At 34.0% G+C, this 27,255-nt stretch overlaps 1 pseudogene; it reads left to right on the top strand.

Moving 5' to 3' along the window:
- Nucleotides 1-988: 988 nt before the first annotated feature.
- On the top strand, nt 989-14,438 carry LOC111407043 (annotated as a pseudogene).
- The last annotated feature ends 12,817 nt before the right edge of the window (nt 14,439-27,255 follow it).

Consider the following 27,255-nt stretch of genomic DNA (forward strand, 5'->3'; position numbering starts at 1 on the left):
AAAAAATCGATCCAGCTATGAATTATACGGGCTCTTGTGCAATTAAATATGTTTTGTTGAATGTTGTCAGTATAAGACCTATCAACTAATTTGTGTCTTTTCCGACATTTGTAAGGATCCCCCAAACCCCCAAAAAAAAAAATTAATAATAATAATTCTAATCAGGGGTAGTTTTGTCTTTGAAGAAGGCAAGGGATAGTACATTTTGAAAATAAACTAATTTACCTTGGGATGTAGAATGCGAGTTAATATCCCAAATAGTCACTGAACTTTGCCAAAAAGTCTCCAGGAAGTCATCGAACTTTAAAACATCCCTAAATAGTCACTGAACTTAGCAAAAAGCTCCCAAGAGGTCACTGAATTTCAAAACTTCCCTAAATAGTCACTAAACTTTGCAAAAAGTTTCTAGAAGGTCACTAAATCAATGATGTGTGAGGTCTCAATTTGCAAAGTTGAGTGATCTCTTATGAACTTTTTGCAAAGTTCAGTGACTATTTAGGAAAGTTTTGAAATTTAGTGATCTCCTGTGAGCTTTTTGCTAAGTTCAGTCATTATTTAGGAACGTCCCTAAATAGTCACTAAACTTTGCAAAAAGTTTCTAGAATGTCACTAAATCAATGATGTGTGAGGTCTCAATTTGCAAAGTTGAGTGATCTCTTATGAACTTTTTGCAAAATTCAGTGACTATTTAGGAAAGTTTTGAAGCTTAGTAACCTCCAGTTCAGTCATTATTTAGGAACGTTTTGAAGTTTGATTACTATTTAAGGAATTAACCCTGTAGAATGCTGCAACGGGTAGATTCTCTGCAAGAAATTTTCTATTCTAAAATCTCATGGAAAGTATCAAAAAGTGATTTTAATTGAGACCAAACATAATTATCCATTCTAAAATCACATGGAGGGTATCAAAACCTGATTTTAATAGAGAGCTAACAGGCTGCCGTGTGAAAGTTGCTATTTCATTGCTGAATAGTAATTACCTAGAAGATTCGTCCATTTATCCACCATTTTCTGACGCCAATGCGCGTATGAGCCATTGGAATATAATTTTTTAAGAATGAACGAAAGGCCCAGCAATGTCAATATCAGTACCGAGGAAATATTGGGATACGAGGTAAGTATTCAGCAATTTTTATTTTGATTGACCTACCAAGAGAATTTTTACGTTGAAGAGAGATGTCGAACGTCTACGACCATTGGGAGAGATTGGTGGGAGCTGTGATCCGGAGAGAGGAACTATGGCGAATGTTTCATGATCAGACCCCAAGTGCCAGCTCTATACCATCTGATTTCAGTTTGGATTCTCAAGTCCTTGATGTGCCTTTTGATTTTTCAAGCCCTCGAAGCTCATCTTCGTATCAGCAGGTACCTCCATCCGCAGTTGAAAACTTGCAAAAGAACGAAAATCTGCTGAGGAGGAGGTTTCTGGACTGGTATTTGTTCAGGGTTTTAGTCCTGTTTTTGACCTTGATGATTTGTTGAGGTCTACTGCTCAGTTTCTTGGGGAGGGAACATTTGTAAATGCATATAATGCAGCAATGGATAATGGAATAACAGTTTTTGTGAAGAGATTGAATGCAGTCAATATTTCAGAAAAGAAGTTCAGACAACAGATGGAGGTCATTGGAAATGTCAGGCACGAAAACGTGTATGCATTGAAGGCTTACTATTTTTCCAAAGATAAAAAGCTCTTAGTGTATGATCATTACAGTAATGGCAGCGTATCTACATTATTACATGGTATGTATGTCTCGTCCCCACTATTTTTATACATCTGAAGAAAATTCTAACCACATACAAAGTTTTGATTTTGAAGATTGCTCTTTATTCATTAAAGTATTCTACAGGCACACTAAATTTAAGCATCTAATTAGCAGGTTCACTATGTTGAATGGCTTTCTCGAATTCTTCTACATAACCAATTTAGAACTTGTAAGTAGTTAAATTTAGCACGATCTTTTTAACACCTACCATATCCGACTCCAAGCCTCAATATCAAAATATTACTATACAATGAAATGAATTTTTAAAGATCATCACCGACTTTGGGAAAATTCTAGATTTGTATGGGTTATTCATCTCATTTCCTGGACCTTATTCTTTAAGGAAACTAAAGAATAATCTAGATAGAAAAATCTGGAATTGAAGACCACCACCATTCTAGATAAATCCTTCACCGCTATATTGGAAGAAGCTAGAAGGAAGCCACCGACTTTTTTGTAGAAGAAGAAATCACTGACTTTACATGTGTATACATATGTGTGTGAGTATATGCATATGTGAGAGTGAAGTGAGAAATGTGTCAGATATGAGTGAGAATTAAGAAGGAAGAGAGGCAGCATATTGAGAGAGATAGATACAGCCGTGTGAATGTGTTTTGTTGGAGAGAGAAATTTTCGTTTGAGTAAATAAAATATTAGATAGTGGTCATGTGAATGTCCAAAATTGTAAAAATCCATTTCATAAATAAACATCTATTTTAGTGTCTAAACTCAACAATTTTGTATCAGAGATCAACAATTTGGTATCAGAGCCAGATAGTCTGGAAAGAATTTTTGAGATTCTCAAGATTGTGCACAAAAGGAAATTGTGAAGATTTCATATAGCTTGCTTGATTACCGGGGGAGGGGGGTTGGGGAGGTAACTCAAGTCATGATGGGCAACCTACAAGTGGTAGGCAAAATGAAAAAGCTCAATAATAAGAATCATACCACATGGCAAACTTGGATGGAGACCAATCTCCAAAAGAAATACTTGTGGGAAGTAATTGGCTAAAGTGATATGACGTCGATAGAGAAAGCCGGAGCTCTGAAGAAATGGAGAATCAAAATGGGTAAGACTTTTTTCTATTATAAAGATAACAATTGAGGAAGATTTGTTGGAGCACATAAGGTATAAAACTATACCAAATGAGGTATGGGGCACTTTGGCCTTACTGTTCTTAAAAAAAATGATATGAGTTTGCAGCTTTTGGAGAACGCGCTTTTAGAATTAGATCCTTCTAGTAAGATTTTTGAGTCTAAAATGAGAAGAATAATCATACATGGTTTGGACCCGAATTTAGAAGTTTATTGTCGTAAATACATGGTTTGCTAGAGCAACCTTCATTAGTTAATCTCAAGAATTTGCTGGCTGACAAAAAAGCGTTGACCAGACAAATGTTAGGGGTCTCAATAAGTAAAGAATAGGAAGAAGTGTTATTCAACAATAAAAGAAAAGGTCAAAATCGTCAACAAAATAATAAAAAATTAAAAGAAAATAAATCTAGATGAAGGATTGAAGGAACCTTCCAGATGGGGAGCTCAACAAAATTGTGACAAGAGAGGTCAAGGATATCAATTAACTAATGGCATGTGCTTTGTATATGGAAAACGAGGCTATTATGCTAGAAACTGTTGGTTTAAACAGGAGTCAGCGGAAGGAAATGTGACAACCTCCAACAAGGAAGAGATGTATAATAGCGAAGAAAGATGGGACACTGAAGCATCCGCAACATTAATTGAAAAGGCTCGAGAAAAGAAAATAAATTCAAGTATAAATGACAAATCAGTGTTGGTGGTAGTCCCACCTGAACAAATGGATTGTGAAGATGCTTGGATTGATAATTCAGGAAAGGTGATTGGATCCATGACTTAGGAGAGGACATCGTGGTTCATGAAGAATCTTCTTGGTGGACTCCACAGAAGGAAGAACTATTAGAATCAGAAGAAGTGTTAGAAGAAGTGCACGCTGCAAAGAGTGGAGCTATTAGATTTAAAGAAAATAGGCAACAAATTACAAGAGAATATCACATAAGCACAACGAAGTCTTGAATAAAAAAAAGACACACAAGAATTAAGTGACAAGAGAAGGAGTTTAATGATGCAACATAAAATACTTAGAAGACAGGTATACATCAGACAATACTAGAAGAGATAAAGCCAAGTCAACAAGAGGAGGTTAAGGTAAGAACAAGCCCAAAACCACAGTTGAGAAAATCAACTAGACAAAGAAAACCAAACCCCAAGTATGCTACCCCAGCAGTAAAAAAGGGATGATCGTGCCAAAGAGCCAAAAACCTTTGAAGAAGCGATCCAATACAATGAGTGGAGAAAGGTAAAGGAAGAGGAGTTCATGGCTTTAAGGTAAAATACCTAATGGACTAAAGCCTACATCCTGCAAATGGGTCTATAAAGTAAAGGAACGTCCCGATGGATCAATTGAAAAATACAAGGCTCAGTTAGTAACTTGTGGATTCTTGCAGCAATATGATCTAAACTATGATCAGACTTTTAGTCCAGTGGTAAAGATTACTATAGTATGAGTGCTTATAGCTTTAGCAGCGAGCAAGTCCTGGAAGCTATGGCAGGTGGATGTGAAAAAAATACTTTTTTCCATGGAGAATTTGATGGAGAATTTGATCAAGATGTATACATTGAGCAACCAAAGGTTTAAAGAATAAAGAAAAACTAGAATATGTTTGCAAGCTAAAAGAAGCCTTATATGGGTTAAAGCAAGCACCACGAGCATGGTATGAAAAGATAGCCAAATTTTTAATTCAAAGCAAACACACAGTAGCACTAACTGACTAAAGCTTATTCGTCAAGGCACAAAATGAAAAATTAACAGTAGTGCTAGTGTATGTGGATGATCTTATCATCGCTGGAGACAATGAAGATGAAATCCAGCTAACCAGAAATAATCTATTGATGAGATTTCAAATGAAAGAGCTTAGAAAGCTAAATCATTTTCTGGGACTCGAGATGGAAAGAACAAAAGAAGGGTTATTCTTGTGCCAGTATAAGTACACCAAAGATCTCTTACAAAAGTTTGGGATGATCGAATGTAAAACAATACCCACTCCAATCGAGATTAACTCCCTCGTATCTGTAGATGAAGGTAAGGATTTGGAGAATGCAACCATGTATTGACAACTAGTGAGGAGCTTAATCTACTTGATACTGACATGACCTAATATTGCACATTCAGTTGGAATAGGAAGCCGCTTTATGGAAAAGCCAAAGAAGCCGTACCTTGTAGTAGTGGGATGGATCCTAATGTATGTAAAAGGAACAATTGATTATGGGCTATTTTATATGAAAAATAATGATTGCAAGCTCGTTGGCTATTGTGATGTGGACTATGCTTGATGTCGGGACACAAGAAGATCGACAACTGGTTGGTTACATGTTCAATCTCAGATCAGATGTAGTATCATGATGTAATAAGAGACAACCAACCGTGTCTTTATCAATAGTAAACGCGGAATATAGAGCAGCAATGATAGTAGCTTAAGAGAGTACTTGGCTAACACAGCCAATGAAGGATCTACATCAACCAGTAAGCTATGCAATGAAATTATATTGCAAAACCAATCAACTATTCGTATAGCAGAAAATCCACTGTGCCATACAAGAGCTAAGCAAGTCAAAGTGCAATACCATTTTGTTAGAGAAAAAGTGCTTAAAGATAAGATAGACTTGAAACATGTTAACACTGAAGAATAAGTTGCAAACATGTTAACGAAATGACTCAGTACTTCAAAATTTGAAGAGTTTCAGGCACAACTGGGTATTATAAGAAGAAAAGAATTAAAATGAAAAGTCGGTGTTAAAGGAGAGAATTGAAGATCATCACCGACTTAGGGAAAATTCTAGATTTGTGTGGGTTATTCATCTCATTTCTTGGACCTTCTTCTTTAAGGAAACTAAAGAATAATAATATAGATAGAAAAATCTGGCATTGAAGACCATCACAATTCTAGATAAATCCTTCACCGACATATTGGAAAAAGCTAGAAGGAAGCCACCGACTTTTGTGTAGAAGAAGAAGCCACTGACTTTACATGTGTATTCATGTGTTGAGTATATGCATATGTGAGAGTGAAGTGAGAAGTGTGTGAGATATGAGTGAGAATTAAGAAGAGAGGCAGCAAATTGAGAGATATAGATACAGCCGTGTGAATGTGTTTTTGACTCTACATGTGTATACATGTGTTGAGTATATGCATGTGTGAGAGTGAAGTGAGAAGTGTGTCAGAGATGAGTGAGAATTAAGAAGAGAGTTAGCAAATTGAGAGATATAGATACAGTCGTGTGAATTTGTTATGTTGGAGAGAGAAATTTTCGTAAATAAAATGTTAGATAGTGGTCATGTGAGTGTCCAAAATTGTAAAAATCCATTTCATAAATAAACATCTATTTTGGTGTCTAAACTCAACAATTTTCTCATCTACCCAGGGGTAACTGACAAGCATTGGACTCAATTAGACTGGGATACCCGACTAAGAATTGCAGTAGGTGCCGCAAGGGGTATTGCTCACATTCACAAGAAAGGTGGTGGGAAGCTTGTCCATGGGAACATAAAATCTTCGAACATTTTCCTCAATTCAGAAGAGTATGGCTGTGTGTCTGATTTTGCCTTGGCTAGCATGATACCAACACCAGTCGAGATAACTGCAGGGCACCATGCCCCAGAAGTCAAGAACACCCAGAATGTGTCCCAAGCGTCAGATGTCTATAGCTTTGGAATTCTGCTGCTTGAACTTCTTACTCGTAAGTCATCTTTACATGCTGGAGATGTCAACCTAGTCAAATTGGTTAATTCTGTCAATGGCAAGGAGCAAATTGCTAATGTGTTCTGTGAAGCTCTTGAGGAACCGTAGCATAGAGGAACAGATGGTTAAGACGTTGGAAATAGGGATGAGTTGTGTTGCAAAAACCCCCAAGGAAAAGACCTAAAATGGCCGAAGTAGTGAAGATGATGGAGGATATTATTAAGATGAACACAAAACCGAATCTTGTTTTCTTTGAGGGTTTTAATCCTGATTTTGACATTGAAGATGTGTTGCGGGTATCTGCAGAGGTTCTTGGGAAGGGAAAATTCTGGTATTCGTACAAGAAAAAACTGGAAAATGGAACTATAATTGTGGTTAATCGATTGAGTGAAGTTATTGTTACAAGAACAAAATTTCAGCAGCAAATGGAGGTCCTGGGAAGAATAAAACACATAAATGTTGCTACGTTGATGGCATACTATTACACAAATGATGTAAAACTTGTGGTGTATGATTACCATCGTCTGGGGAGTGTATTTGGCATGCTACATGGTAAGTGAAACATCATAGTTCCCCTTTATGATTTTTGAATTACAATCCTTTGACTGCAATATGCGTGTGTATTTAAATGAACTAATAAAATATGGACATGATAAAGCTACATCATTCAACATCGAAAATTCTTTCAATTATATTGTTATCACATTCACATGCAATCTGGATTGAAGTCTTTGGTACGATTTGGCATACTTGGATATATATATATATATATATATATATATATATAAGGTCAATCCTTCAACTTATTCATCTGGAGCTCATTTCATATCCTTACAACATTCGTTGTCAAAAATTTGTTAAGGAGAAAAAAAAATGGTGAATGTGAAATTGTAATAACGAACTTTTCAATTCTCTAGTTAATTTTTTGACTTGGTGGTTACAAAACCTTAGTTGCTATTGTAACATTTATGGGTGTTAATATAAAATTAGGGATCTTACTACATGTACATAAAGATTTACACAATGAATTACATAATGCCACATGACACCTTGCCATTTGCCAATTTAAAATACAATCAACTTTTTCATCCAATATTTTCCATCCACATCATATTATATAATCCATTATGTATTTTTTATGTACAAATAGCAAAATCCTTAAATTAATAAGAAATTTTGAAACTCCCTAATTCAAGTGCTATATAATCAAATTTCATTTCTATTATTGCTACTCTATTTATTGTAATTAATCATTATTTTCATTACTTTGTTTATATAATTTCAACAAATTTCTATTATTATCATTATTTTTTTTTTTGTATTTTTTCTAACATCTTGAAATATATTCTTCTCAAAGGACGAAGGAGGTACTGGATTTCAATATTATTTTTGTGAAAAGTAATATTCTCTCACAAAAGTTATAAATATTGGAAATTGAAAGTTATGATATAGAGAAGTTTTGTCTAGGAGACTGAGTTTTAAGTGGGATCATAGCTATATTTTATGTTGGAAAAATAAGAATATTTTTCCTTTGAAAAATTAGAATAGTTTTGTGATTGAGAAAATAGCATAATTTCCAAACAATTTTGGAAAAAAAAAAAAAAAAGCATATTTTTTGATTGAAAAATTAGGACATTTTCCTAATGTGAAAATAGCACGATTTTTGAAGTTCTTTAGAAAAAAGAAAAACATAATTTTCTATTCCTGAAATTAACATATTTTATTTGATCTTTCAAAAAAATGATAAGTGAAACCGTTGTTACTAACATAACCACAGCTGTGGCCCATGAGCCTACTCTTGTTGTCAACACCCCAACAATACCAACATACTCATGGAGAAAAATCAGAAAAATTCAATATTCCTGACTAAGGATCATCTGCATCTAAAGAAGGATGAGATGACTTTTAAGTCATCAATGCAATATGTGCTTGGAAACATTCGGAATACTGGTGTTAAAATTATGTCTTGAATGGGCTCAATGATTCTTTTTACAATGTCTATCGTGCAAAGAAGTTAGCAAAGGAGCTCTAGGAGTCTCTCAATCGAAAAAATAAAACTAAGGATGTTGGTGCCATGATTTATGGTAGGCCGCTTCCTAAATTTCAAGATGGTCGACTCCAAAACTTTGATTAGTAAAGCTCAAGAGCTCCAAATGATCTTACATGAGATCCATGTTGAGGGATGTCACCGATAAATCTTTCCAAGTAACCACTACTATTGAGAAGCTGTCCCTTAGATGGAAATGGGTCAAGAACTACATTAAGCACAAGCAAAAGGAGATGATTGTTGAAGATCTTATTATCTAATTTCACATTGAGGAAGACAATAGAAGATCTGATAATCGAGGAGTATACCAGCATGAGACCAAGCCAACGTTGTAAAGGATGGTCAAAGCTCCAAGACGAAGAATAAGCCAAATAACAAATTATCCAGGCTAAGACCTAAATGGTGAATCTCAAAGAAGAAGAACTTTCAAAGAAAGTGCTTCAATTGTGACAAGATAGAACACAAAAAATAACAGTAAGTTGCCTAAGACAAATAGAAACAAAAAAGCAAATATGAGCCCCTCATGAGGTGATCGAGTTGGTGGAGTAGGTGAGCGCAAAGACCATTGGTCACAAGTTCGATTTCCCCTATCAACACTTTCTCGGTCGAGCTTGTCCCATCGAATTTGCCTAGTGCGGTTTACCTGTCTGGCGTGGTTTGCAGGTTACTGTGTTAGCCCGAAAGTTTATCCAGTGTACACCCGAAAGGAAACGGCTGCGGGTTCCCTCGTCATAAAAAAAATGCAAATATGATCGATGTCATCGTCCATAATACTTTTGAGATTAGCTTGTTAACTATGATATATGAAGTGAATCTAGTCTGGTCCAACCCAGGAGAATGGTGGATTGACACTAAGGCATCTCAATATGTATGCTTTAACAAAAAGTTGTTCACTTTATTGGATGAAATTGAGAATAGAGGGAAGCTCTTCATGGGAAATTCTACTACTTCTGATCTCAAGGGGAAAAGGAAAAGTGATCCAAAAGATAACCTTTGAGAATGTGGTAACTCTAAATAACATGATGTATGTGTCAAATATTTGAAAGAACCTAGTCTCTGGCTCGCTACTTAGTAAGCATGGTGTCTGCATGGTTTTTGAGTTCGATAAAATGGTTTTATGTAATAGTGGACTTTTTTATTGGCAATGGGTGTCTACATCCAATAGGCTTTTTAAGCTAAATATAATTACTGTCAAATAAAACATCAACAAAGCTAGTTCTTCTGCTTATTTCCATTAGTCTACCGATCTATGTCTTGGTGGATTAGGACATGTTAATTATAATACATTAAAAATGTTAATTAACTTGAGTCACATACTTACATTCCAAATTGATTCAAAACACAAATGTGAAACTTGTGCAAAGGCAAATTTGAAAATGTCATCTACTCAAGTTTTGAAGGAAACACAAAAACCCCTTGACTTAATTCTTAGTGATATATATGATTTAAACATGATAGAACAAGAGGAATTAATAAGTATTTTATTACTTTTGTTTATGATAGTACAAAATTAAGGATGGATCTATAGAGAATTTGATCCATATAAAAATAAAGCTGAGAATAATCTCAATAAGAAAATGAAGGTGCTAAGAAGTGAATATGGCGGTGAGTATGAATACCTTTTTGGTCAGTTCTGTGCTCAAAATGGTATAGTCGATGAAATCACAACATCTTATTTGCCTCAGTCAATGGTGTTGCTAAGCAGAAGAATCGTACCTTGAAAAGGATGATAAATGTAATGCTATTAAGTTTTGATATGCCTCAAAACACGTGGAGAAAAGTTATTTCATCGAGAAATTTTTTTTTATTTTTTTTTAAAATAAAGTGTCTCAAAAAAAGGAAGATAATACCCCTTATAAATTATGAAAATGAAGACTTTCTATAAATTCTTATGAATGTGAAGAAGTCTTGATAAAGTGGTTGTACCGACAACTCAGAACGTAAAAATAGGTCCAAAAACAGTCTATTGCATTTTCATCAACTACGTACATACTAGTAGTGCATCTCAATTTCTTATGCACGAGTCAAAAATCACATACATGCACAAGAACACAATAATAAAATCAAGAAATGCATCGTTCTTTTTGAACATGCATTTCCTTGTAATCCAAAAAAGGACTAAATTTGTCAAAGAGATTCAAGATGAGCCTAACGTAATAAAAGAACAAGACAAAAAATATTTTGGTAAGGATTTTTTAACATATCTATTAGAAAGCGTATCTCCGACTTTTGAATAAACACTAAGCTCTATTAAAAAAACCTTTGTGGAAAGAGACCATTAAGAGAGAAATAGATATCATACTGCAAAATCTCACTTGAAAATTTGTGGATCCTTGGGTGTAAAACCTTTAAAATCTAAGTAGATTTTTAAGAAGAAAATAAAAGCAGATGAATCAATTAATAAAATAAACTAGCCTTGAAATTAAAGGTTATGTATAAAGAAAAGGTTTAGACTACTTTGATGCCTATTCTCCTATGGCAAGAATAAAGTCCATAAGGATGGTACTAGCCATTGCTGTTGAGCACAATCCTAAAATACATCAAATGGATGTGAAAATGGCCTTTTTGAATAGAGATTTGGAAGAAAAAAATTTACATGAAACAACCTGATGTAAAGTAAAGATCCTTACACAATGGAAAGTTCAAATGGTAATATATACCTATCTTATGCAAGTTTCAACTGTTGAATTCTACACCATGCCTGTCTATCATTATTGTTAATTTCATTCACGTTGATAATTGTTGAAAAAATGTTAAATAAATGGTAAATGAGAAATTGTAACAAGAAGTTGTTGGTTTCAATCCAGTTAATTTTGTATTGAATTGATGGTTATAAAGCCTTAATGGCTATTGTAACATATTTTGGTGTTAATACAAAAATAGTTAGAAATTTTGAGACTCATCATCCAAGTGCTATATAAGGAGGTGTTCTCCTTATTCCACACACCAAAATTTTGAGAGTTTACTCCTGTTATATGTTCTCCAGCAGAGGCCATATCTGGGTCCCACTAAATCGAGGATTGAAACAACTGGCCGAACCCCTATGTGATCAAACCCATGTGTGGCCGAACCTATGTATGATCGAACCCATATACAGTCGAACCTAGATGGGGAGCGAGAAGCGAGACGCTTTGGACGAGCACTCCCCGAATCAGATCTACTGATGTGATTGACGTGACAATCCCATGCCATAGCCAACCTACTTGGTCAAGTCAACCACCGCAAGCTATAACTTATAGAAAGGAAGTCTGCATTAACATTAATGCACTATGATTGATTGATGCCCTTGATAGGAAGTTAAGTCTAAGAGGAAAGGGTCATGTGTCCTCTCATTCGACGGCCTACACTCACCCTCTCCTACTATAAAAGCTCATATTTGGTGTCATTTCAGAGGTAATACAAGTTTAGACTTTGATACATTATAACTTTGCTCTATATTCACTATTTTCCCTGAAACTGACCCCCTTTTGTTTTAAAATGGGGCTCATGTTAAAAGTCGTCCCAACTTAATACACTTCTTCCCCAGCTGACTTGACCATCGGAGTACGTGTTGAAGACTCCACCCTTACCAAAAAAGGCCATGTGTGTCTAACGATTTGTCCTAGTGTACAGGTATATGGCTTGTTTGGAAAGTCCAAACGACAGTTGAGCAATCAATTGCAATAAATGCCAACAACATTCAAACTGCCCAAGCAGGCTCGCTTCTCCCATGGCATCACTTCTCCCTTTCGAAGCCTCATTACGGCTTCCACCTAGTACTCGCCTCTACCCATGGTATCGTCTCATCTTTTAAAGCTCGACACTTCAAGTCCACGCATTATATTTATCCATACCTGAACTTCGGGGATTGAGTGTTATACCACATTCCTTTTTCGTCTTTCTTTCTCCCACTCTTCAAGTCCACACATTATATAAATATCTATAATGGACTTCGGGGACTAATGTTATGTGTTCTCCAGCAGAACCCATGTTGAGTACATGTAGACAAGTCAACGTAGACGTGTTCAAGTCCACTGAGTCGACATAGACAAGTTGAATACATGTGGATTGAAACAACTGGCCGAACCCATGTGTGACCAAACCCATGTGTAACTGAACCCATATACAGCTGAACCTAGATAGGGAGCGAGATTCTTTAGCCGAACACTCCCCGAATCAATTCTACCGATGTGATTGATGTGACAATCCCCTGCCATAGCCAAACCACTTGGTCAAGTCAACCGTCGCAAGCTATAACTTATGGAAAGGAAGTCAGCATTAACATTAATGCACTATGATTGATTGATGCCATTGATGGGAAGTTAAGTCTAAGAGGGAAAGGCCACATGTTCTCTCATCCGATGGCCTACACTCACCCTCTCTTACTATAAAAGCTCACACTTGGTGTCGTTTCGAAGGTAATGCAAGTTTAGACTTTGATACTTTATCACTTTTCTCTATATTCACTATTTTCCTTGAGATCGACTCCCTTTGTTTTATATTGAGGCTCATGTTAAAAGTCAACCCACACTTAATACACTTCTTCCCCAACTAACCTTCAGAGTACACGCAGCCGGCTCCACCCTCACCGGAGAAGGTCATGTATGTCTAACGATTTGTCCTAATGTGCAAGTGTACAGCTTGTTTGGACGTGAGAGGTTTCAGAATCTGTTGGCCATCTGGAGGTACATTTTTTGAAGTCAACAATTCCTATCTTTATTTTCAAGAGTTTTGTTCTTAGCAGCTTAGAGGGTTTTTTGGTCTGACTATGTGATAGATTTGTGAGCATTCTTAATTTGCCTAAAACAATGTCAAGGTGCTAATAAGCTGCCTTCAACCATTGTATCATAGAAAACAGATGTCATCCGTCCTCTTGTACCATATTAGGGGACGAATTTGTTTTAAGGAACTACGTGCAAAACTGGCTCGATTCCTTCCAATACCACTACCATATCAACAACCATATTTTTTCTCTTTTATTGTTACTCTATTTATCGTATTGTTTCTTTTTATTATTTTATGTATATAATTCCAGTAGTATTTCTCAGCTCACCTTTAGAAATATAATGGAAACCTTTTTTAAGTAATATTTTGGAAGCAATTATAACCTTATGAATTTATCATCTTTGCAGGAAACATTGGCAAGAAACAGATTTCTTTAGATTGGAAAAGTCGACTAAGAATTGCAGTTGGGGCAGCAAGGGGTATTGCTTACATCCACACACAAGCTGGCCAGAATCTTGTACATGGAAATATAAAAGCCTCGAACATTTTCCTAAATGCATATGGATATGGTTGTGTTTCAGAAGTTGGATTGGCAACATTAGTGAGCAGTGCCTGGACGCGGCATAGTCAATCTTCAGGGTATTGCGCCCCAGAAGTCACAGACTCTAAAAAATTGTCCCAAGCTTCTGATATCTACAGCTTTGGAGTCCTGTTACTCGAACTGCTTACTGGAAAGCCATCTATGCTCTCTGAAGGTAATGACAAGGCCATTCAACTAGTCAGCTGGGTTGCTTCTATTGCTCCTGCAGATTGGACTGCGGAAGTGTTCGATATAGAGTTGTTGATGTATCAAAATATCGAGAAAGAAATGGTGAAGGTTTTGCAGATAGCATTGATTTGTGTTGAAAGTGTTCCCGAACATAGACCGAAAATGCCTGAAGTAGCGAGGAGGTTAGAGGATATTATAGCTCCGCATGAGGGCCGACGAGTAGTTTAAACAAGAATAGAAGGCTCATTGCCTATACTGATACCAGCTTTGGTGATGGCAGAGTTGGGTTTGTCTTCTTTGTTATGTTGATCATTTCTGTTTTTAGAATATAAACTTTCAAGGTTTTCTTTTCTCTTGGTGAATATCTTTCCTATGCCAGTGACTCAGTGGTAAAGCATTTTCCTCGTTGAATATTAAGTTAATCTCCATCTAACTTTTCTTTAACTTGTTGGTATATCTCCAAGTTAATTTAGCCGTCACTTATCTAATTTTCTTGTTCTTTCACTAACTATACAACAAGTCGACAACTCATCCAGCTTATCGAGTTGCCTAATTTAGGAATAAGAGTGAAGGGAGTGCCTTTGGTCATCTTACTGTTAGTTTAGTTGACAGCGTATATTATTACTGAATATGACAACTCTTAAACTTTGGTACGTACAAAACATGAGTAGGAGGAGTTGGACTGTTCCTCGACTGAATTTTGTTCCTTGAAAGTTTCTTGAATAAGATTTTTTCTAGATAATAGATTTTATCGCTACCTTTATATCACATTCAATTGGATTTTTCTGCTGCATCTGTTGAGCCAATATATTGGGAGCTGCTATTTGAACAACCCCCACCCCTCCCCCTCTAATAGGGAGCCGCCACACAACCGCCGTTCAGGGGTTGTTCAAGGGGCTTTATTGCAACATATTTTGTATGGAAAATTTCACGCGAGGTTATCCAATTTATATAGTATTAATGATTATGACAGACTCCTTGTGTATACTAATTGAACAATGAACACAGGCGTATGGAGCACATGTGATTTGGTTGATAGGTTTGATCTTATGACGAGGAATTATTCCTTACTCTTACTTTTTGTTTGGCTAACGGTGCACCAGACGAGAAAGTAAATAAAATATATTTTTGAAACAAAAAGAAAACTATTTTGTTAAATCTATATATATATATATGGCCAACGATCTAAAATTTCATGTAGGAAGCTAAGGTTTGAATCATACTCCGTGCAAATTGAAAAAAATAAATAAATGAAATTTACATTGTACTTTGTAAATTGAAATATATATATTTGTCTCACATTATAGACGAGATTAGCAAATTCCAAAATGGTGAAGTGCATGAAATTTCAAAGAGGAGGCCAAGGATCGAATCAGCCTCTTTGTAATTCGATAAAAAAAAGGAAAAAAATTACATACATTGGTGAACCGGATCCGGTTCCTCTTAAACCTGTTTGGTTCAGGTGGAATTTGAGTGGTTCAACCGGTTCCTTTGTCTATTTGTCCAATTACTGAATTCGAATTGGACAACTATTCGGTTTGGCGGTTTCCGATTCAAACCGGCCGGTTCGATTCTAATAACTATGGTTATTACTACCATTGTATTCCTAATTCTTCCTAATAAATATGGGGATTTGGTTCTCAGTCAAATACACACAAGTCTATTGTCTTCTTTATTTTTCTCTCTTTTTCTCCTTAATTTGCAATACGTTAGCAGTATAAAGGTTTAAATATACAAAATTTAGCCCCTGTTTGGTGGAGATTAAAATTAGATTTTTAGTAGATTTTGATAGAAGTTTTTGAAATGTGTGGTAAAAAGTTGTAAGACCCATAAAATATGTGATTAATATTGATTATTTGATTTTAACTTAGATTAAAACTTAATTTAAATCAATACCAAACAGGAGCTTATTATTTTCTTGGAGGAAAAGAAAATGGCGAAATTACTTTGGCAGTATCTCGAAAGAAAATTCAATTTCAACTTATTTTCATATCACAAATGACATCAACACCTGTCGTCTAACGTATGAATCTTGTTTTTTATTAAGAATGATAAATCCTCTTGAACAGGCTCAAAAATAGAATTGCAGGAAATAGATTAATGTGTGAATTAATGATTTGGTATTTTTTTTCTCAAAATTTTCAATCTTGAGTCGACACATGTTTCCCATGATTTTGAATCTACCTCCAAGCCTGTTTACGTTGCATGCTTGAAACCACAAATACATTCTGTGCACTAATTCACGTCACCACTAAATTCACGTTTTACGATTTTTGTGCTTGCATAAATCTCTCTCTCTTCCTCTTACCTATAGTAACGTGATGATTGCTTTTGTCCCTCTGCCCTAATTATTTCCTTTTTGCGTGTGTTTTACGTAAATTTAATGATTAAACATAATATATGAAAATTACACCAAATGTCAACTTTTGATTTTTTATTTACAAAAAATGTCACTTTTTTAAAGTCTTTGCAAGATTGTCAATTTTTGACATTTTTGTCCCTCCAGATAATTTAAATATCATTCATGTCCTTTATTAAATATAGATTTGACTAGATGAAAAAATAGTACAAAAAATTTTAAAAATCACATCCCTCATCTCACTACTCAACTGTTGACAAATTATCTTCGAATTAATGAAAAAATTGATGAAGATTTTCGTTTTCCTCTCCCAACTTACTCTAGCTCGCCCCTCCTCTAGCTTCTCACCTCTCTGCTCTATCCGGACCAACAACGACGATGGCTATTCCTTTTGGTAGTTAGGCTGCTTCTCTTCTCCTTCTTTTTCCTTCACTCTTTACTCTTTCACAAATCAAAACGTGTCGGCCCTTTTTATTGAACCCTAACCACGCCGTTGCTATGCTACGTCAGCCATCTCTGCAATAGTGTCTCACTGCACCTCCGGCTAGCCACCTACTCCTAGTAAAGGAGAAGTGAAGATTGTTTGTCTAGCCCACCAACTTTCTTTAAATCTATAGAATCAAAAGGAAAAGGCAAAAATGATGAGTCCAAATTGGGTTTTTGTTCATTCGTGATATTTTAGTTTTTTACATAATTGTTATTAGCTAGTCTGTGAGTTTCTTAAATATTGAAATATTCGTGGGCTTCTAATTGCATGTGCGTAGAAATCTTGAGAACCTGAAGCTTTAGGATATGTAGAAATCAAATTTCACTGGAATGAGAATCTGAAGCTTTCAATAGCATGTAAATCTTTCCTTCAGGTGTCCCTTTAGATGGGTTTCAGTGAGTAGAACAATATTCTTAAGTATTCAGTGGCTTGTCAACTTTTGCAACAAGTTAAAGAAATCAAATTTCACTACAATGAGAATCTGAAGCTTTCAATAGCGTGTAAATCTTTCCTTCTGCTATCCCTTTAGATGGATTTCAGTAGGTAGAAATACAAAGAAACTTCAAATTATATAGGAGTGATATTTTGAAGTTTTTAGTAGCTTGTCAACTTTTGCGATTGAGTTATTCACATTCTGAAGTTTACAAGGTTATGTCTTACTCTGTTAAAGCCTTTTTTGAGGCTCTGGCTAATTTGAATACTTGTCCATAGGGTTGGAAAATCAAACATGATAATGAATCATTCCTAGTTGTGAATTGAATTATGCATTGATTTATTGTACAAATTTAATTTGGGGGTTGATGGTTCTCATCAATTTTTTCAGTTCTATTTTTGATGGTATTTCATAAGGTCCTTTTTTATGTAGCTTAATATAAATGTCGAAAGATTACATACCTTGTTGAAATAGTGATGAATTAATTCACAGCATGAATAATCTGCCGCCATGGGGTATACAAATTTAAGGTGGAACTGATCCTCTTCACTGCAGATAATTTGTTCTAGATATAGTTGCAAGCAAGGCTGGTTCTTCACACCATGCAGCAGCAATCCACGTTTGAGGTCCGAAAATTATTATCTTTGAATTTTTCTCACTATCATTTACTGAATTGCTTGTTTTTGGGAATTTTTGGTACTCTTGGATGGCTGTCAAGGAAACTGAAAGTTGAATATACATTTCTACTATCTATTAATATTTGAAACTTTTCCCTATGCACTTAATTCTGAACTTCGCATTTTATTTCTTGTTGTTTTGTATTGCGAATGCATTTTCATTTTGATTTTTATATTATGAATTGACAGTTATTTACCTTTTCTTTTCTTTTGTGGATTCATTCCCTAATTATGGAAAAAGATCTTGGTGGAATTACCACATATGAAATTGAGCACAATTTTATTTCAAAGAAATAGCCCACCTGTTTATTCAATTCTTAAGAAAGCTGCCTTACTTGTAGCTTCATTGTTCATTTTCTCCATTTCTTTAGTATATAAGTTAACAGTAAAGTTGGTAATGGGAACTTGAATATCTAGAGTTGAGGATTATTCTTAGACATTTATCTGTGGCTATAGTAATTATTGTTTTTCTTTTTTGTTTTAAAGTTGCTGAGGTGAGTTGGTTTGCCCCTTTTTGTAAGTATCCTACTCTACGCTGCTGCCTCAGATTCTAAATTCAGATCTCTTTTTCATAAAATCCATGTTTCTGTCTTAATTTAACTGAAAATTTCTCTGGGAGTATACTGCAGGTCATCTTCAGAGTAATGAAATATTTTTCAATAAAAGGGTGTTCCTACTTGAAACTTAGTTCATAATATTCCATTAGTTTGCAGTCAGCTATTAGACTATGCTGCCTACTTGGTAACTTGGCTGACTATTGGACACAGAAATATTAACTTGCCAAGTATCTTCCTGATTTTTCATGTGATAGTATGTACTTCATACACAGTACATATATTACAATATTATTACCTTACTTTCTGTGGTACTCGTTGCATTCGGGTAGAACTTTCGCTAGACATTTTGTTATCGGAAATTCGACTAACGCAATCAAAAGAACAAATAAAATAAGCAGAAAAATAAAAACAGTAAATGAAGCGAGGTATGCCAATAAAGTAAGCAAATCTCCTTAAGACATATTTCGCCCCCTTATGAAGTGCAAACGGGATTATGGACGTCTGTCTCCCAAGATACAACGCTCCTTCCAAAGTCGATACTGCACAATACCAACCTTGTCGGTCGAACCAATGAATGATCGTACTTGAACGGAATAACCACGAAAGTATAAGAGAATTTTTAGAGCAGAATATGAAGAGAGAAGAATTTAGAAATCAACTGAATTCGTAATTGATTTGGTGTGTCAAAAACGAATCTGGAGGTTTCTATTTATAGAGATTGAAGTGTCTCATGGAATAGGTGTGTGACATTTCAAGAACTGGTGCACCACTTGGTCTGATTCGTCTTAGCCATTGGATCGCACTATTTTCATGATCTAACGGCCCAGATTGAACCATGAAGTGAAGCATCCATTCATCATGCCTATTCACCAATTTCTGAATAGTCACAGCCATGCGGATGCCACGCGTACATCTAACCGCCACGCAAGACGAAGGGACGCGACCTACCACGCGTCACCTAGAATGCCAACTCACCGAGCCTTGCGTTGCCACATCATCGAACCACGAGTCCATTACTGAAAACTATAAGGCTCCCCAGCTCCTTGTGACGATACGTACGTGCGCCTCTAAAGGGCCCAATGCGTACTTTGCGACGTGCGCGTGCCGGGACCGGGGAGCGGCGCGAGTGGTGCGAAGCACCACTCTCGTGGTGACTAGCCTTTGGCTAGCTAAAGTTAGTCATGTGGTAGGTAACATATTAAATTATATATTATTCATACAACCCACTATATAAATAAGACTATTTTCTTGTAAACTTTCGATGTGGGACTCCTTTCCATATAAAAAAACACTTAAAATGGGCTTATCAACATATGGGCCTATATTGGAGATTTTTCCAATTCACCCAAATTAATTGTAATGGCCCACATCATTAAATATTACATTTAATATTTTAAAGCCAAATCAAGCCCAAATCAAATTCAATTAATTACAACACATTTGACAGCATACTTGTGGATTTAATGTTTCGTTCTGCTCGAATATAGAGTGAAAACTTTTGTATCCCTGTCCCCAGACTTGTACTAATAGTATAAATCTTGCAAGGGAAATTATGTGGTGCTGTACACACATGCAGTCCTCTCACAAACATTGGGCCCCACTCATTGTATGTGAGAAGGTTGTCAAATGTGTTGTTATGCCAGCATCGCTATATTTGCAAATCATCTACTTATAAAACATATTAACTTAAAATTATCCTTTATGTTGATCTATGCATCTATAAAAAATTACGCACTCTTTACTTTAATTTTTTCTACTTTATGTATGTAAAATATATATGTTTATGATGATTATTGAATACTACCTGATTAAATATTTTTCGATATTCTTTTATAAACTTTAAATTTATAATGTTGTTACTCTTAAATAAGTACAACTCTACAAATATTAACATTCTATGAAAAAACGTAATTTTGAAACTAATTTTTCTAAATAATAGTCTGTTCGTGCTCCTAAAGCAACGCAACATAATTAATATTATTATTCCTGAAAAGCATGATATTACAAGTTCTCGAAAGCATGATATTTCAAATTCAATATTTTAGAAGAATATTAACCAATTTTTCATGACAATGCCATGGTAAAATTATTTTTCAACCAAAAAAATGATGATAACAATAATAATATTTTATCGTGCTCTTGAAATAGCACGTCTCAAAAAATATTATTCGATTTCGGCGTATTGCTCCAGAAAAAGTAAAAAATAATAAATATTAGTATTTTGAAGAAGCATAAATTTATACATTTTTAACAATATTGCATTCTAAAGCCTCAAATTAATTTTTTAATCATTAATATTGAGAACAAAGTACATTCCATTTCTATCTACAAAATGCTATTACATATCGTACTAACATCATTGTTTTCCAGTAATAATTGGCTTACAATTAGAATTTAATTTTTTCATCTAATTATTTTAATACTGCACAATATATATACAATTGATCCGCCATATTGCACTGAAATGAAAAGTAAATAATGTTGAAAATAAATGCCATAGTTTGAACACTTACTTCAAATGGGTGATATTTTAGATTATCTAATTCGAACCAGAAATTCAAAAAATCATTCATTCATATGCATGTATGACAAAAGAGATCAAAATTATCTCACACACTAACTTTAAATGCTCAACAACACTTATATATATGAAATATTGCATCATATTATGAATAGTGAGGAATCAAAATAAATTCATTGAAGCTAATGATTGGTCATTAAAATGACAAAATCATAGTAAAATTGAATTTGCTAGAGAAACTTGAAGTTTTTGAATCTATAGTCCAAAAATCTAAATGTGTATACTTATACGAAAAGTAAATGAGAAAACAAAGCAGTAACATGTAATGCACAATCATGGTGGATGCAATTACGAGTCAATATCTTGTTATCGTGATGATGCATGAAATCTGAAATGCGTTATAGTCAACTCATCTGATATAATTATTAATGTTATCCCTAAAGGATTTAATTTGCTAAAGTATAATTCAAGTAATATTATCACGAGGGTGAGTAAATTCGAGTTGTACTCTTTTTCCATTGATCAGAGTTTTGTTACATTGAATTTTTTTGACAAGAGTTTCAACGAGATAGATTTTGTAGCGTACTTAAAAGAATAAATGTACTTTTTTTTGCTCTTTAGAATTTTTTCCACAAGGTCTTCCTAATAAGGTTTTAACGAGGCATATTCTTTGTGAAATGAATATTCATGACCTAAAATATATTTATCCTCAAAATAATACTTTGATATGTATGAGACTCCTAAAGAGATCAAAAAGAGCTATTTTCGAATCATAATGTTACTATAGTCATCGAATGTTGATAAATATATCATATAAAGACAGTATTATTTGAAGACTATATAAGACAACATGAGACATGCTTCATCAAAATTTGCAATATTGAAAACATTGAAATACAAGACAATGATGAATTGATAAAAGAATAAAGGGCAGTTGTACTCATTTTCCTTTAATTATGTTTTGTTCCACTAAAAAATTTTGACAAGGTTTTAAAGAGACAATCATTTTGTAATCTATCATTTAAGGGAGAGTGTTGTAAATAATATGATAAGTACTAAATGATAATTATACTCTTGCAACACTAGTTATTATTACAAATGTATCCTTAATGTTTTCATAAAAATATGAGGCTCCAGTTCTCAATAAAATACACACAAGTGTATTGCTTTCTTTATTCTTCTCTCTTTTCTCTAGTTTATAACAAAATGTTTTTATTCATATTTTTTTATCTAATACAAATAAAGATATAGAATGATATAATCCTTAAACTATTCTAGACTATAATGATTTAACAAAGAATTGAAGAGTGCATTGATGAAGAATAACCGAAGAAGTGAATTTAGACATTATCATTTTATCAAAAACGTTCACTTATATTTTGTTAATTATGAATTTAAGCATTATGTCTATATTATTTAAATAAATGTCTATATATTATTTAAATATTGTCTTGTATATTTAAAATAACTGACAATATTAAATTACTAAACATATAAAATTGGATCTTAAAAAGTTTAAATTGTTATAGAACTAAAAGAACAAGAGAATAATAGAATGGGTAATTAGACTTATCTATAATTTATTATAGCAATGGACTCATACTTATATGGTTCAAAATGAGAGTTACAACGTGAGGAAAATATATATATATTTTTTAAATACATAGGACTTATCTAAGAATCTGATAAGACTAAATAGACATCAACGATTATCCATAATCATACAACACTCCCCTTTGATGATTATTTGTATAATAAATATCTCGTTTAAAACATTGCTCGATAAAAATTTAGTAAAAAAATCAAACAAAGGAAAAAGAGTATAGTTAATTGTTTAAAAAATTGGATTATAAAGAAAATGCTACCCAACTAAAATTTTGTCAGGAAAATCCAGTGGAACAAAGCTTGGAGAAGGAAAAAGAGTACATCTACTCCTCTAATACTAATTGCTAAAAGATCTTTGAGTGGACACATTCTAATCTTGTGTCCCAGTTCTTAAATATAGATATAGACGATACCTTTTATAAATAACTTAGCCACAATTTCATTTGAGCGAATTTGTTGAATATCGATAATGTTATTCATTTGAACTGAATAGAAGAATTTTGGAAAAATATGCTTTGTCATATCCATTTTTTATATAGTCTCATTTGAGTTGTATAATACTACCTACCTTATCTTCATATAATATTATTGAACTATATTTTATTGAAGTCAATCCGTTGATCCTTGAATATGATGGGCCATGTTATTCAAATATATACATTCTTGACTTGCTTCATGGAATATAATAATATCAGAATAATTTGTAAATGTTACTATCAAGGTTTACTTCACAGATCTTCACGATACAACTATTTCATCATGTGTAAACATATATTCTTTTTGTGATGTAGCTTTATGTGGATCAATAATTTGCATCTGCATATTTCATTAAAGAAAATCCTAATTTCTGATACTAAAATAATAACAAATCATTAGTACTTTCTAGGTAACAAAAAATATGTTTAACATCATTTGAATGCCTTTGAATTAGTGTAGAGCTATATTTTACAAGGAGTTTTATAGAAAAACTATGCCGGATCTAGTACTATTTGCAAGTTAAATGCTTGAATTGCACTAAGATATAGTGCTTCAGGACCAAGAATAATGTCTCCATTTTCAAGTGGACGAAGTTAATACTTTTACCATCAAGTGGTTGGATAACCATAAGCAATGTCAATGGATATACTTAGACCATATAAAAACGTTTGTATATAAAGATTGATGAACAAATAATCTTTCTTGAAAATATTCAACTTGCAATCCGAGATAAAATTCAATTTTGTCCCCTCAAATTTTTCATTTCAAATAATCTGCAGGCATGTTGAGCTCTTTAAGATTTCTAATAAGATTTAAATCATCAATATAAATTGCCATAATTATGAATTCAATATATTTTTCTTTATAAAGAGAAATGGACAAACATCATCATTTTATAATATTCCTTCAACAAATATTCGTTAAGTTGATTATACAACATGTAGTTGGATTTTTTTCAATTTGTACAATGATCTTTAAAATTTAATTGTTAACATAGTTTATGGGGGCATGTATCATTTATTTCTTGTCTTTTAAGTCCTCCGGAGATTTTTATATATATGTTTCTATCAAATGAATCATATAAATAGTTAGTTACTACAGCCATAAGGCTATGTCAAGCCATTATAAAATAAGCAAATTATTCAAACATTAAAGTGTAAAGTCATCAATCACATGAAAATATTTTTTCTTGCTTTTAAATTCTTTAGAGATTTTCTAACAAAACGATCATTTGCATCCTACAAGGATCATATTTAAAGTGCTCAAGCAATAAACCTAGAAACTTTTCTTTACCCATAAATTTAATATCACCTTTGGGGCTTCCTTTGATTTTTGACCAGTAATGTGTTATTTATAATACATGTATTGGGTTAGAACTTAGAATTGTGGGTTAGAAATGGCAAAGGAAGAGAAAAAATGGAAAATTCTGGGAGAACGAATCATATTAGTCAATAGGAGATAGATATCCGAGCTTATCTAGATTTTGTAGTAGACGAATCCTTAGACCTTGACAATCATATACGAAGCCTGTACTAGCATTTGCAAAAAAATAAAAAAATAATAATAGCAAATAATTTTGGTCAAGTTGAGAAGTAATTCTCTATTTTTTTTTCAAGTACGTTGGTAATGGAAAATGAAGTTAGTGAGAGATATTGTATCTTATTTCAAGGATAATGTAAGGGACCTCCTACAAGAAGTTCAAGGCCTTGGTAGGCTGAATCAGAATCCAGCTCCACCTATACTACCAGCTCATATTACTCTCCCGACTCATGCCTCGATGGTTGAGTTATTTTGAAGGCATAATCCATCTTCTTTTGTTGGGCATCTAGTCCACTAGTAGTTGAGAAGTGGCTTTGTAAGTTAGAGCGAATTTTTCAACTCATTGATTGCATTGACGCCCAAAAGGCCAAGTGTACGTAGTTTATGTTCACCGATGATACAAGTCACTGGTAGGATTTGATGTTCCGAACCAAGACCCTTGAGGAGTAATTGGCATTAATTTGGGAACAATTCAAGGAGGAAGTGATGGACAAGTATTTTCCTCAATCTTCAAAGGATTTGAAGGAGAGAGAATTCCTTCAGCTTAAGTAGGGTAATATGTCCCTGATTGATTATGAGCGAAATTCGACCAACTCTCAAGGTATACTCTATACTTGGTGGAAACGAAAATTAAGAAGACTTGAAGGTTTGAGCAAATGTTAAACCTAGACCTAAGCATGATTTTTAAGTCACATCATATCGTGAGATGCTAGAACGAACTCACGCTATTTGGTATCAAAAGGCAAATGCAGAGCAACACCATCAATTGTACAACCAGTAGGAGAATAGGCAAGTTGGGAAGAGAAAATGAAATGGTCAAGATAAAGGAAAAGGAAAATGGTAAAATAAGAAGACTAATATCGGATCTAATACTAGCAAGGCCATAGTAGCTGCAATTGCACTTTACCCTAAGTGTGGTAAGTCTCATCGTGAGGAATACTTTTATAGGAAGAATGCCTATTTTCGGTGCCGTAAGCTATGAGATATTGCTAAGGATTGTCCTATGTTTACGCAAAAGAAGGATAATAATAGTGATCAAAACAAAGAGGAGAAAGCATGAGTTTTTACAATGACTAAGAAGGATGCAGAGGAGAACTCAAATATGATAGCAGGTATATTACTAATATATGATATACCTGCTTATGTACTATTTGATTTAGGAGCTACTCACTCTTTTGTATCAATATCTTTCATTGCTAAATCTAGTATTAATTGTAGTAAGTCAGAGAGTACATTAGAAGTTAGCATCCCTTTAGATAAAACATTGAACATAGATCAATTATGTAGGTCGATGATTCTTAAAGTTGAGGAAAAATCATTTGAAGCTGACTTGTATGTTATAGGGATGAAAGACTTTGATGTGATTTTAAGCATGGATTGGTTATGATATAATTATGCAACTATTCGTCGTAGAGAAAGGAAAGTGTCTTTTCAGAAATCGGAGAAGAGCAATTTTCTTTCCCTAGAATAAAGACCAAACCCCATCTCCAACTAGTATCAGCCTAACAAGCTAAGAAAATGTTGAGAAAAGAAACATCTCAAGGGTTTCTAGTTAATATCTCAGGAGGAAAACATACAACAATAAATATTGATGATGTACTAGTGGTACAAGAATTTTATAAATGTGTTTTCAGAAGATCTACCTAGTATTCCACCAGATAGATAAGTGAAATTCACGGTAGATTTGGTTCTCCAAGCGGCACTAGTACCCAAAGCACCATACAGAATAGCTCAAAAAGATCTTCAAGAGTTGAAAATTCAACTACAAGAATTGTTAGACAGTGACTTTATCCGACCAAGTGTATCCCCATGGGCATACCAGTGTTGTACGTAAAGAAGAAAGATGGAAGTATGAAGATGTATATCGACTATCGAGAGTTGAACCATTTGGCCATCAAAAATAGGTATTCTTTCCCAAGAATCGAGAATTTGTTTGATCAATGCAAAGGGGCTAAGGTATTTTCTAAGATCAATTTACAATCTGGATATCATCAATTGAAGGTTAAAGTGAGTGATATAACTAAGACAGCTTTCAGAACTCGTTATGGACATTACGAGTTTACAATTATGTCGTTCGGTTTAACAAATGCTCCGACGGTGTTCATGGATCTTATGAATCGAGTATTTTATTAGTATTTAGATCAATTTGTCATAGTTTTCATTGATGACATTTTGATGTACTCTAAAAGTAAAGATCAACATGAGAAACATCTTAGAATAGCTCTAGAAATATTGTGCAAGGAAAAGTTATACGCCAAATTTAAAAAGTGTGAATTTTGGTTTGAGCAAGTTGGATTCCTCGGTCATGTAGTTACTACTCAAGGAATTGAAGTAGATCGAGTAAAGGTAGAAGCAATAACTAATTGGAAGACATCGACTAATGCTGGTGAAGTTCAAAGTTTTCTGGGATTGCCTGGATACTATAGGAGATTTATAGAAGGATTCTCTAAAATAGTTGGACAAATGACGCAATTGACTAAGAAAGAAGTGAGATTTTAATAGATAGATAAGTATGAGCAAAGTTTTTGGAACCTAAAGTTTCGATT

This window comes from Olea europaea, chromosome 12 (genome assembly GCF_002742605.1).
Source record: "Olea europaea var. sylvestris chromosome 12, O_europaea_v1, whole genome shotgun sequence".
Lineage (NCBI taxonomy): Eukaryota > Viridiplantae > Streptophyta > Magnoliopsida > Lamiales > Oleaceae > Olea > Olea europaea.